Genomic DNA, 10,803 nt, shown 5'->3' on the forward strand with positions numbered 1-10,803 from the left:
AAAAAGGAAGAGGGTGACAGAGAGAGCAGCTTTTAGGAAAGTAGGTTTATGATGTATATTGGAAGAATGAAAGTATAGAATGGAATTTTTTCAGGGGCGGAGGTCCTGTAGATCACCCTATTACCAGGTTTTCCAGATAAAATGTAGAAAATCAGTGATTCACTAGACCACAGGGTGTTCTTGATGCTGTCTTGTTTTATTTCTGTAAGCAGACCTGAGTAGGTTTGGTTTAACAGAAAACTACGATTAGCAACATTATGTTGTTGTTTAATATTATGTACCTTAGTTATTGACAGGTTAGAAATGTTTTAATTTTTGTAACAATTGTTAAACATTTTTTATGCAACTTAAAACATATCAAATGAATTTTCTTTTTAGCACTTTATTTTTATAAAGTTAAAGAACAAGTTTTTGCAACTGTTTGGAATAAAATTATGTTCTTTCAGGGTTTGATTTTGAGAAAGTAAAATATTAAAAGTTGTCAGGTTTGAAAAAATATTTGGTTTTTCTTAATTAAAGCTGAAGAAAAAAAACTTAGGCTTTTTAAACAGTGATTCATTTTTCATATACAGCCAAAGACATGATAAAGTTAACATAAAGTATAAGAAGTTATTTTGCTAAAACACAGACTTTCTACTTTTTATATTGATTACTTAGAAAAGACTTTTGTAACTTTTTACCAATACAGACTAACAGTCCAAGGAAACTTTGTCACTTTAACAGTCAGAAAACTAAATTTTACTCTTGCATCAGTATATTATTGAAAATTAAAGCTTTCAAAATTTTATAGATAGACCCATTAAATTTTTTCCCAGCTTTGACCATAATTTTCTTTTCCACAAACATTCCGTGACTGAGGTTTTGTTTATTTATTTCTCATTTGTAACAGCCATTCATTTTATTTTAAGACAAAACTACTCTGTTCCCTTTTAATAAAACACATTCTTTATATCCTTCATATTTAAGTTATTAAAATGATTTTGGAAACTCTCTTTAAACAAACATCTTACCACATACAATTACCATTAGAATTAAACTTGTTAGAATAATGTTAAATACCCAAAATGCTTTAGTTAATGCATATTTGAAACATTAACATACAATTATTTAACAAGAATTAATGGCATTTATAGATATTATATCTGTTTTCTAAAAAATTGCACTTTTTCAAAGTTTTATGATTATTACATAATTTTTAAACTTTTTAATTGTATAATATAACATATATACAAAGCAAAGAAAGAAAAAAGCAATAGTTTTCAAAGCACTCTTCAACAAGTAGTTACAGGATTGATCCCAGAGTTTGTCACGGGCTACCATACCATCATCTCAGATTTTTCCTTCTAGCTGCTCCAGAATATAGGAGGATAGAAGGAATGAATATTTTTTATCATCACAATAGACTTTTTTTTCTTTTCTGTGAAAAAAACATTTATACAAAAAAGCAATAAATTGCAAAGCATGGCACAACAATTAGTTGCAGAACAGATTTCAGATTTTGATATGGGTTACAATTCCACAACTTTAGGTTTTTACTTCTAGCTGCTCTAAGATATTGGAGACTAAAAGAAATTCAATTTAGTGATTAAGCAATCATATTCATTTGTTAAACCCTACCTTCTCTGTATAACTCCCCACCATCACCTTTGATCTTTCTATCCCACTCTTTAGGGTTATTTGGGTTATGGCCATTCTAACTTTTTCATATTGGAAGGGTCTGTCACTAATAAGGAGTAGGGAGATGGAACTAGCTGATGTTCTGAAGAGGCTGGGCCCTCTAGGTTTCAGAACTTATCTGGTCCAGGGACCCATCTGGAGGTTGTAGGATTCTGGAAAGTTACCCTAGTGCATGGAACTTTTGTAGAATCTTACATATTGCCCTAGGTGTTCTTTAGGATTGGCTGGAATTGTTTTGCCTGGGGTCTGACAAGTTATGATAGGTAGCAATGTCTAATTGAAGCTTGCATAAGAGTGACCTCCAAAGTAGCCTCTTCACGCTATTTGAACTCTGTCAGCCACTGATACTTTATTAATTACACTTCTTTTCCCCCTTTTGGTCAGGATGGAATTGTTGATCCCACAGTGCCAGGGCTGGACTCATTCCTGGGAGTTATCTCCCACACCCCCAGGGAGACTTTCACCCCTGGATGTCATGTCACACATAGTGGGGGAGGACAATTATTTCACTTGCAGAGTTAGGCTTAGAAAGAGTGAGGTACCAGCTGATCCAGAAACTTGAATATAAGACACCTCATTTGATTTGTGACTTCTCTCACAAAATTAATCTAATTACAAGATGCTATTGAAATGTGGAGACCCATTTTTAGGCTTTTAAATACTATTTTGTAATAAAGGTGACCAATTGCCAATGTCCTATGTGACTGTCCTCCAGTACTTAATCCCAGGGGAGTGGCTGGACTCCCAAGGATATTTTCTGGCGCTTAAACACAAAGTGCACCACTTTTTGGGTGAAGAGCCGATTCTCCAAGAAGGAATGTGCATAAACAACCTTTAATTACATAGTTACAAGGTCACTGCAGGGACATTGAAGATTCTTTCCTTTTTAAGCCTTCAATCAGCCTTAGAATCTGAAGTGTCCACCATATAATTTGTTAACATTTTGGGGATCATTGTCAAATATATTTTACATATTTTTTGGTACACGTAATAATTAGAAGACAATAATATAATTAAAATCATAATAATTAAGATAGGGTGAATTATAGCATTCCAATATTTTTGTGCAGCTACAGAGTGGAATAAGAAATTATACCAATGAGATTAGCATCAGTAACTATAACATGAGAAGCTTTTAACAAATTTTCAATTATATTTACAAGGGATTTTAAGGAAACATAAACATTATGTAAAGGTAAGGATTTGGTATTTAAAGCATCTCTAAATGCTGTAGACATCCAGAGAAGGGGTCAGTTAATCCCATCATGGCAATTCAGTTACATTATTACTTACAACACATATGTATTGTCCATAGACAATTGAAAAGTTAGCTTATGGAAATAGAGTAAGAGTATAAATATTAGAGGAATGTTTAACATACTTGGTTCCCTTAGCACAATTTACACTGGTTTGTTTTTATGCATTCTGACAAGGTATGAGTAACATTATATTCATAACTTAGTTATATTAGCATCAATTTATTTTCCAATTTGCTAAAACAGATTTATTAAACAATTTCATGAATTTCTGTGTTAAAATTTAATTTATTTTGATGGAGATCTATATGGGTGGTGAGAAGTGGAAGGGGGGAGATCTGGGGGAGAAGAAGGATTGGAGATTTTTTTGTTTGTTTATTTTTAACATGGATAACATTTTTATGATAGTGACTATATTTTCCAAAACCAAGAAAATTTAGTAAGACTAGCAGTATTTTATGTTTTTACAGATCTCTTTAAGGTCTGGCTTAATAGAAGACAGCTAGAGTTTTATTTCTTCTGCATTCAATACTGCAAAATGAAAAAAAAATCAGGTCTTGCATTGCTATGCGGGTAGAAAAGGGAAGAGATTTGGGTTTTTTTTTTTTTTGGCATGGGCTCTGACCATCGAACCCGAGTCTTTGGCATGTCAGGCAAAAATTCTGCCACTGAACCACATTGCCTGGCCTGGGAAAAGTATTTTAATAGCCTTTTCAGATAACTGTGGCCGTTCTTCTTTGACACCACATCAAAACTTGGCAAGTGGTGGTTGCTGAAAGGTTGGCTGCAGTGCAATGTGAAAGCTTATCAACTAACCTCTCCTCCATCCACTAAAACCCACTGGGCTACTCTCTGCTCTGAAGGTATCTTCCACCCAGGCATACGTGACTTTGTAACATGATGCATTGGTCACAAGGATAATTTGGTTTATCAAGTTATATGGATTTTCCAAATATTGACACCTGTCATTACACAGTACGTTTTTTAAAATCACATTTGTTAATACCACCACTGATCTCACCAGAAAAAGGCTTTAAAAATCTGGGAAGCTTACATCAGCAGAAACACTATGTTGAAAATCCTAACACTGATGTGAAAGCCCACATTTTATCACCGTCAACAAACACTAGCAGTTGTGTCTCCTGAAGTGACAGGCTCTCTTGCTCATTTGCAAGAACTATGCTCCAAATGCCCAAGTCTGAACAACCATATCTTGTCAGTCATTCTCTCAGCAAAAAGGATGTTCCATAAAAAAGGGAAAACTCACAACTGGAACAGTGTCACAAGTGCTTTCCTCAAAAAGGCAGCCTCGTACTTCAGAACTGCTTTCTGTGTACTCCCCACTTTGCACATAGAACAGTAAAAGGAGTGTACTCAGAGACTGAGATTTAGTTGTTATGACTTACTGCTTTGCCAAGGGCTTCTCTGAGTGAGACTTGCATTTTTTTTTTAAATGACTAATGAGTGGTGATGAATAAAATGACCATGCGTAGGATTTGGTTCCATCAACAATTTATATTTGCTTTTCACTATCAGTGCAATGGTCAATGCAGTGAAAAGGTCAAACAGTGTGCCTAGTGCTATTGTTAGGAAAAGGGTCCGCCCTCAAAGACCCTCTGGAGGTCGGGGGAACCTCGGGGATATGCACACCATGCTTTGAGAAGCAGCTACTCCTACCTTCAGGAGGCTCTTGGATTGGCGGTTTTTAAGGAGAGCAGCAGGACTGTGGTTGGCTGTAAATTCGGCAGTTGTGGCATTATGTGTGGGAGGTGCAGGCCTGCATGTACTTTAGTTAATATGTTTTTACCAAGTGGGGGCATGGGGCAGGAGGGTGATATTAGGAAGGGATGGGTAAAGATGTGCTGATTTACAGGGTAAGTTAGGGGAGGGGTAGTGTGTGGAGTGTAATCTATTTACCCCAACAATAGAGATAGAGGAAGGAGAGACAATTTTGGTAATACAGAGGAGGTGGCTCCAGTGTTTAAGAGAAAAGAGATCAGCTTACTTGCTATAGCCTTGTTACCTGGATTTAGCGGCAGTGATAGGAAGTTTTGGTCCTCTGAACCCAAGCCTCATCAATTGTCTGTGGCAAGTCCAAGAAGGTCGGCGACATCAAAACCCTGCTCTGGACTTCCAGAGAAGATGGCGGCTTAGTAAGACGCGTGGATCTTAGTTTCTCCTCCAGAACAGCTACTAGGGGAGTAGAAACGATACAGAACAGCTCCCAAAGCCACGACAGAGATAAAAAAGACAGCGTACCCCATCCTGGAATGGCTGGCTGGGTGAGAGAACCCACTCTGATGAGATCGCTGAGGGGCGCGGGCTTCACCGGGCGGGGCGGCAAGTGACTGGAGTCACTCCCTTCCCCCTTCCCAGGCCGGCTGGGAGAATTGGACAGGCGGTCCCCTCAAACCGCGGCGGTGGCACCCACACCACACGCGGCCCCCCGGACCAACTGAGAGAATTGGATCAGAAATCCCCAGGCCACGGAGAACGGTGATGGGGGGGCGGGCCCTTCCAAACCTGTGACTCCCTGGGAACGGTGCACTCTCCCGGGCGGGCCGCTGCAGCTGGCGCCCTCCCGACACGCTTGGCGCCCCGGGCAGACTAGGAAATTCGGACTGGCGCTTTCCCGGGCTGCGGCGGCCAGCGACCCTCCCCGCGTTCGGACCCCGGGCTGGCTAGCACTCTTCCAAGCCGCTTCGGCTAGCGAACCTCCCGGACGGCGAGAGTTTTCCAAAGTTAAAGGACCCACAGCACCTTTTAAGGGTGGGACCCGCAGACAAACGTGTGCCACGAGCGCCACCTACTGGGCAGGATAAGAAAAACAGAACCCAGAGATTTCACAGAAAAATCTTCCAAACTTTTGGATCCAACACCCAGGGAAATCTGTCTAAATGTGCAGACGCCAGCAGAAGATAATGGATCATGCTAAAAAAATTGAAAATATGGCCCAGTCAAGGAACAAACCAATAGTTCAAATGAGATACAAGAGCTGAGACAACTAATGCTGAATATACGAACAGAAATGGAAAACCTCTTCAAAAACAAAATCGATAAATTGAGGGAGGACATGAAGAAGACATGGGCTGAACATAAAGAAGAAATAGAAAAACTGAAAAAACAAATCACAGAACTTATGGAAGTGAAGGACAAAGTAGAAAAGATGGAAAAAACAATGGATACCTACAATGATAGATTCAAAGAGACAGAAGATAGAATTAGTGATTTGGAGGATGGAACATCTGAATTTCAAAAACAAACAAACTATCGGGAAAAGAATGGAAAAATTTGAACAGGGTATCAGGGAACTCAAGGACAATATGAAGCGCACAATTATACGTGTTGTGGGTGTCCCAGAAGGAGAAGAGAAGGGAAAAGGAGGAGAAAAACTAATGGAAGAAATTATCACTGAAAATTTCCCAACTCTTATGAAAGACCTAAAATTACAGATCCAAGAAGTGCAGCGCACCCCAAAGAGATTAGACCCAAATAGGCGTTCTCCAAGACACTTACTAGTTAGAATGTCAGAGGTCAAAGAGAAAGAGAAGATCTTGAAAGCAGCAAGAGAAAAACAATCCATTACATACAAGGGAAACCCAATAAGACTTTGTGTAGATTTCTCAGCAGAAACCATGGAAGCTAGAAGACAGTGGGATGATATATTTAAAATACTAAAAGAGAAAAACTGCCAACCAAGACTCCTATATCCAGCAAAATTATCCTTGAAAAATGAGGGAGAAATTAAAACATTTTCAGACAAAAAGTCACTGAGAGAATTTGTGACCAAGAGACCAGCTCTGCAAGAAATACTAAAGGGAGCACTAGAGTCAGAAACGAAAAGACAGAAGAGAGAGGTATGGAGAAGAGTGTAGAAAGAAGGAAAGTCAGATATGATATATATAATACAAAAGGCAAAATGGTAGAGGAAAATATTATCCAAACACTAATAACACTAAATGTCAATGGACTGAATTCCCCAATCAAAAGACATAGACTGGCAGGATGGATTAAAAAACAGGATCCTTCTATATGCTGTCTACAGGAAACACATCTTAGACCCAAAGATAAACATAGGTTGAAAGTGAAAGGTTGGGAAAAGATATTTCATGCAAATAACAACCAGAAAATAGCAGGAGTGGCTATACTAATATCCAACAAGTTAGACTTCAAATGTAAAACAGTTAAAAGAGACAAAGAAGGACACTATATACTAATAAAAGGAACAATTAAACAAGAAGACATAACAATCATAAATATTTATGTACTGAACCAGAATGCCCCAAAATACATGAGGAATACACTGCAAACACTGAAAAGGGAAATAGACACAAATACCATAATAGTTGGAGACTTCAATTCCCCATTCTCATCAATGGACAGAACATCTAGACAGAGGATCAATAAAGAAATAGAGAATCTGAATATTACTATAAATGAGCTAGACTTAACAGATATTTATAGGACATTACATCCCACAACAGCAGGATACACATTTTTCTCAAGTGCTCATGGATCATTCTCAAAGATAGACCATATGCTGGGTCACAAAGCAAGTCTTAACAAATTTAAAAAGATTGAAATCATGCACAACACTTTCTCGGATCATAAAGGAATGAAGTTGGAAATCAACAATAGGCGGAGTGCCAGAAAATTCACAAATACGTGGAGGCTCAACAACACACTCTTAAACAACGAGTGGGTCAAAGAAGAAATTGCAAGAGAAATTAGTAAATACCTCAAGGCGAATGAAAATGAAAATACAACATATCAAAATTTATGGGATGCAGCAAAGGCAGTGCTAAGAGGGAAATTTATTGCCCTAAATGCCTATATCAGAAAGAAGAAAAGGCAAAAATGCAGGAATTAACTGTTCACTTGGAAGAACTGGAGAAAGAACAGCAAACTAATCCCAAAGCAAGCAAAAGGAAAGAAATAACAAAGATCAGAGCAGAAATAAATGAAATTGAGAACATGAAAAAATAGAGAAAATCAATAAGACCAGAAGTTGGTTCTATGAGAAAATCAATAAGATTGATGGGCCCTTAGCAAGATTGACAAAAAGAAGAAGAGAGAGGATGCAAATAAATAAGATCAGAAATGGAAGAGGAGACATAACCATAGACCTCACAGAAATAAAGGAGGTAATAATAGGATACTATGAACAACTTTACGCTAATAAATACAACAATTTAGAGGAAATGGACGGGTTCCTGGAAAGACATGAACAACCAACTTTGACTCAAGAAGACATAGATGACCTCAACAAACCAATCACAAGTAAAGAAATTGAATTAGTCATTCAAAAGCTTCCCAAAAAGAAAAGTCCAGGACCAGATGGCTTCACATGTGAATTTTACCAAACATTCCAGAAAGAATTAGTACCAACTCTCCTCAAACTCTTCAAAAAAATCGAAGTGGAGGGAAAACTACCTAATTCATTCTATGAAGCCAACATCACCCTCATACCAAAACCAGGCAAAGTTATTACAAAAAAAGAAAACTACAGACCAATCTCTCTAATGAATATAGATGCAAAAATCCTCAATAAAATTCTAGCAAATCATATCCAACAACACATTAAAAGAATTATACATCATGACCAAGTAGGATTCATCCCAGGTATGCAAGGATGGTTCAACATAAGAAAATCAATTAATGTAATACACCATATCAACAAATCAAAGCAGAAAAATCACATGATCATCTCAATTGATGCAGAGAAGGCATTTGACAAGATTCAACATCCTTTTGCTGTTGAAAACACTTCAAACGATAAGACTACAAGGGAACTTCCTTAAAATGATAGAGGGAATATATGAAAAACCCACAGCTAATATCATCCTCAATGGGGAAAAATTGAAAACTTTCCCCCTAAGATCAGGAACAAGACAAGGATGTCCATTATCACCACTATTATTCAACATTGTGTTGGAGGTTCTAGCCAGAGCAATTAGACAAGAAAAAGAAATACAAGGCATCAAAATTGGAAAGGAAGAAGTAAAACTATCACTGTTTGCAGACGATATGATGCTATACGTCGAAAACCCGGAAAAATCCACAACAAAACTACTAGAGCTAGTAAATGAGTACAGCAAAGTAGCAGGTTACAAGATCAACATTCAAAAATCTGTAGCATTTCTATACACTAGCAATGAACAAGCGGAGGGGGAATCAAGAAACGAATCCCATTTACAATTGCAACTAAAAGAATAAAATACCTAGGAATAAATTTAACTAAAGAGACAAAAAACATATATAAAGAAAACTACAAAAAACTGTTAAAAGAAATCACAGAAGACCTAAATAGATGGAAGGGCATACCGTGTTCATGAATTGGAAGACTAAATATCGTTAAGATGTCAATCCTACCTAAATTGATTTACAGATTCAATGCAATACCAATCAAAATCCCAACAAATTATTTTTCAGAAATAGAAAAACCAATAAGCAAATTTATCTGGAAGGGCAGGGTGCCCCGAATTGCTAAAAACATCTTGAGGAAAAAAAACGAAGCTGGAGGTCTCGCGCTGCCTGACTTTAAGGCATATTATGAAGCCACAGTGGTCAAAACAGCATGGTATTGGCATAAAGATAGATATATCGACCAATGGAATCGAATAGAGTGCTCAGATATAGACCCTCTCATCTATGGACATTTGATCTTTGATAAGGCAGTCAAGCCAACTCACCTGGGACAGAGCAGTCTCTTCAATAAATGGTGCCTAGAGAACTGGATATCCATATGCAAAAGAATGAAAGAAGACCCGTATCTCACACCCTATACAAAAGTTAACTCAAAATGGATCAAAGATCTAAACATTAGGTCTAAGACCATAAAACAGTTAGAGGAAAATGTTGGGAGATATCTTATGAATCTTACAACTGGAGGCGGTTTTATGGACCTTAAACCTAAAGCAAGAACACTGAAGAAGGAAATAAATAAATGGGAGCTCCTCAAAATTAAACACTTTTGTGCATCAAAGAACTTCATCAAGAAAGTAGAAAGACAGCCTACACAATGGGAGACAATATTTGGAAATGACATATCAGATAAAGGTCTAGTATCCAGAATTTATAAAGAGATTGTTCAACTCAACAACAAAAAGACAGCCAACCCAATTACAAAATGGGAAAAAGACTTGAACAGACACCTATCAGAAGAGGAAATACAAATGGCCAAAAGGCACATGAAGAGATGCTCAATGTCCCTGGCCATTAGAGAAATGCAAATCAAAACCACAATGAGATATCATCTCACACCCACCAGAGTGGCCATTATCAACAAAACAGAAAATGACAAGTGCTGGAGAGGATGTGGAGAACGCGGTACACTTATCCGCTGTTGGTGGGAATGTCAAATGGTGCAACCACTGTGGAAGGCAGTTTGGCGGTTCCTCAAAAAGCTGAATATAGAATTGCCATACGACCCAGCAATACCATTGCTGGGAATCTACTCAAAGGACTTAAGGGCAAAGACACAAGCGGACATTTGCACACCAATGTTTATAGCAGCGTTATTTACAAATGCAAAGAGATGGAAACAGCCAAAATGTCCATCAACAGAAGAGTGGCTAAACAAACTGTGGTATATACATATGATGGAATATTATGCAGCTTTAAGACAGGATAAACTTATGAAGCATGTAATAACATGATGGACCTAGAGAACATTATGCTGAGTGAGTCTAGCCAAAAACTAAAGGACAAATACTGTATGGTTCCACTGATGTGAACGGACATTCGAGAATAAATTTGGAATATGTCATTGGTAACAGAGTCCAGCAGGAGGTAGAAACAGGGTAAGATAGTGGGCAGTTGGAGCTGAAGGGAAGCAGACTGTGCAACAGCACTAGATACAAAAACTCAA

The sequence above is a fragment of the Tamandua tetradactyla genome, chromosome 23 (assembly GCF_023851605.1).
Source record: "Tamandua tetradactyla isolate mTamTet1 chromosome 23, mTamTet1.pri, whole genome shotgun sequence".
NCBI lineage: Eukaryota > Metazoa > Chordata > Mammalia > Pilosa > Myrmecophagidae > Tamandua > Tamandua tetradactyla.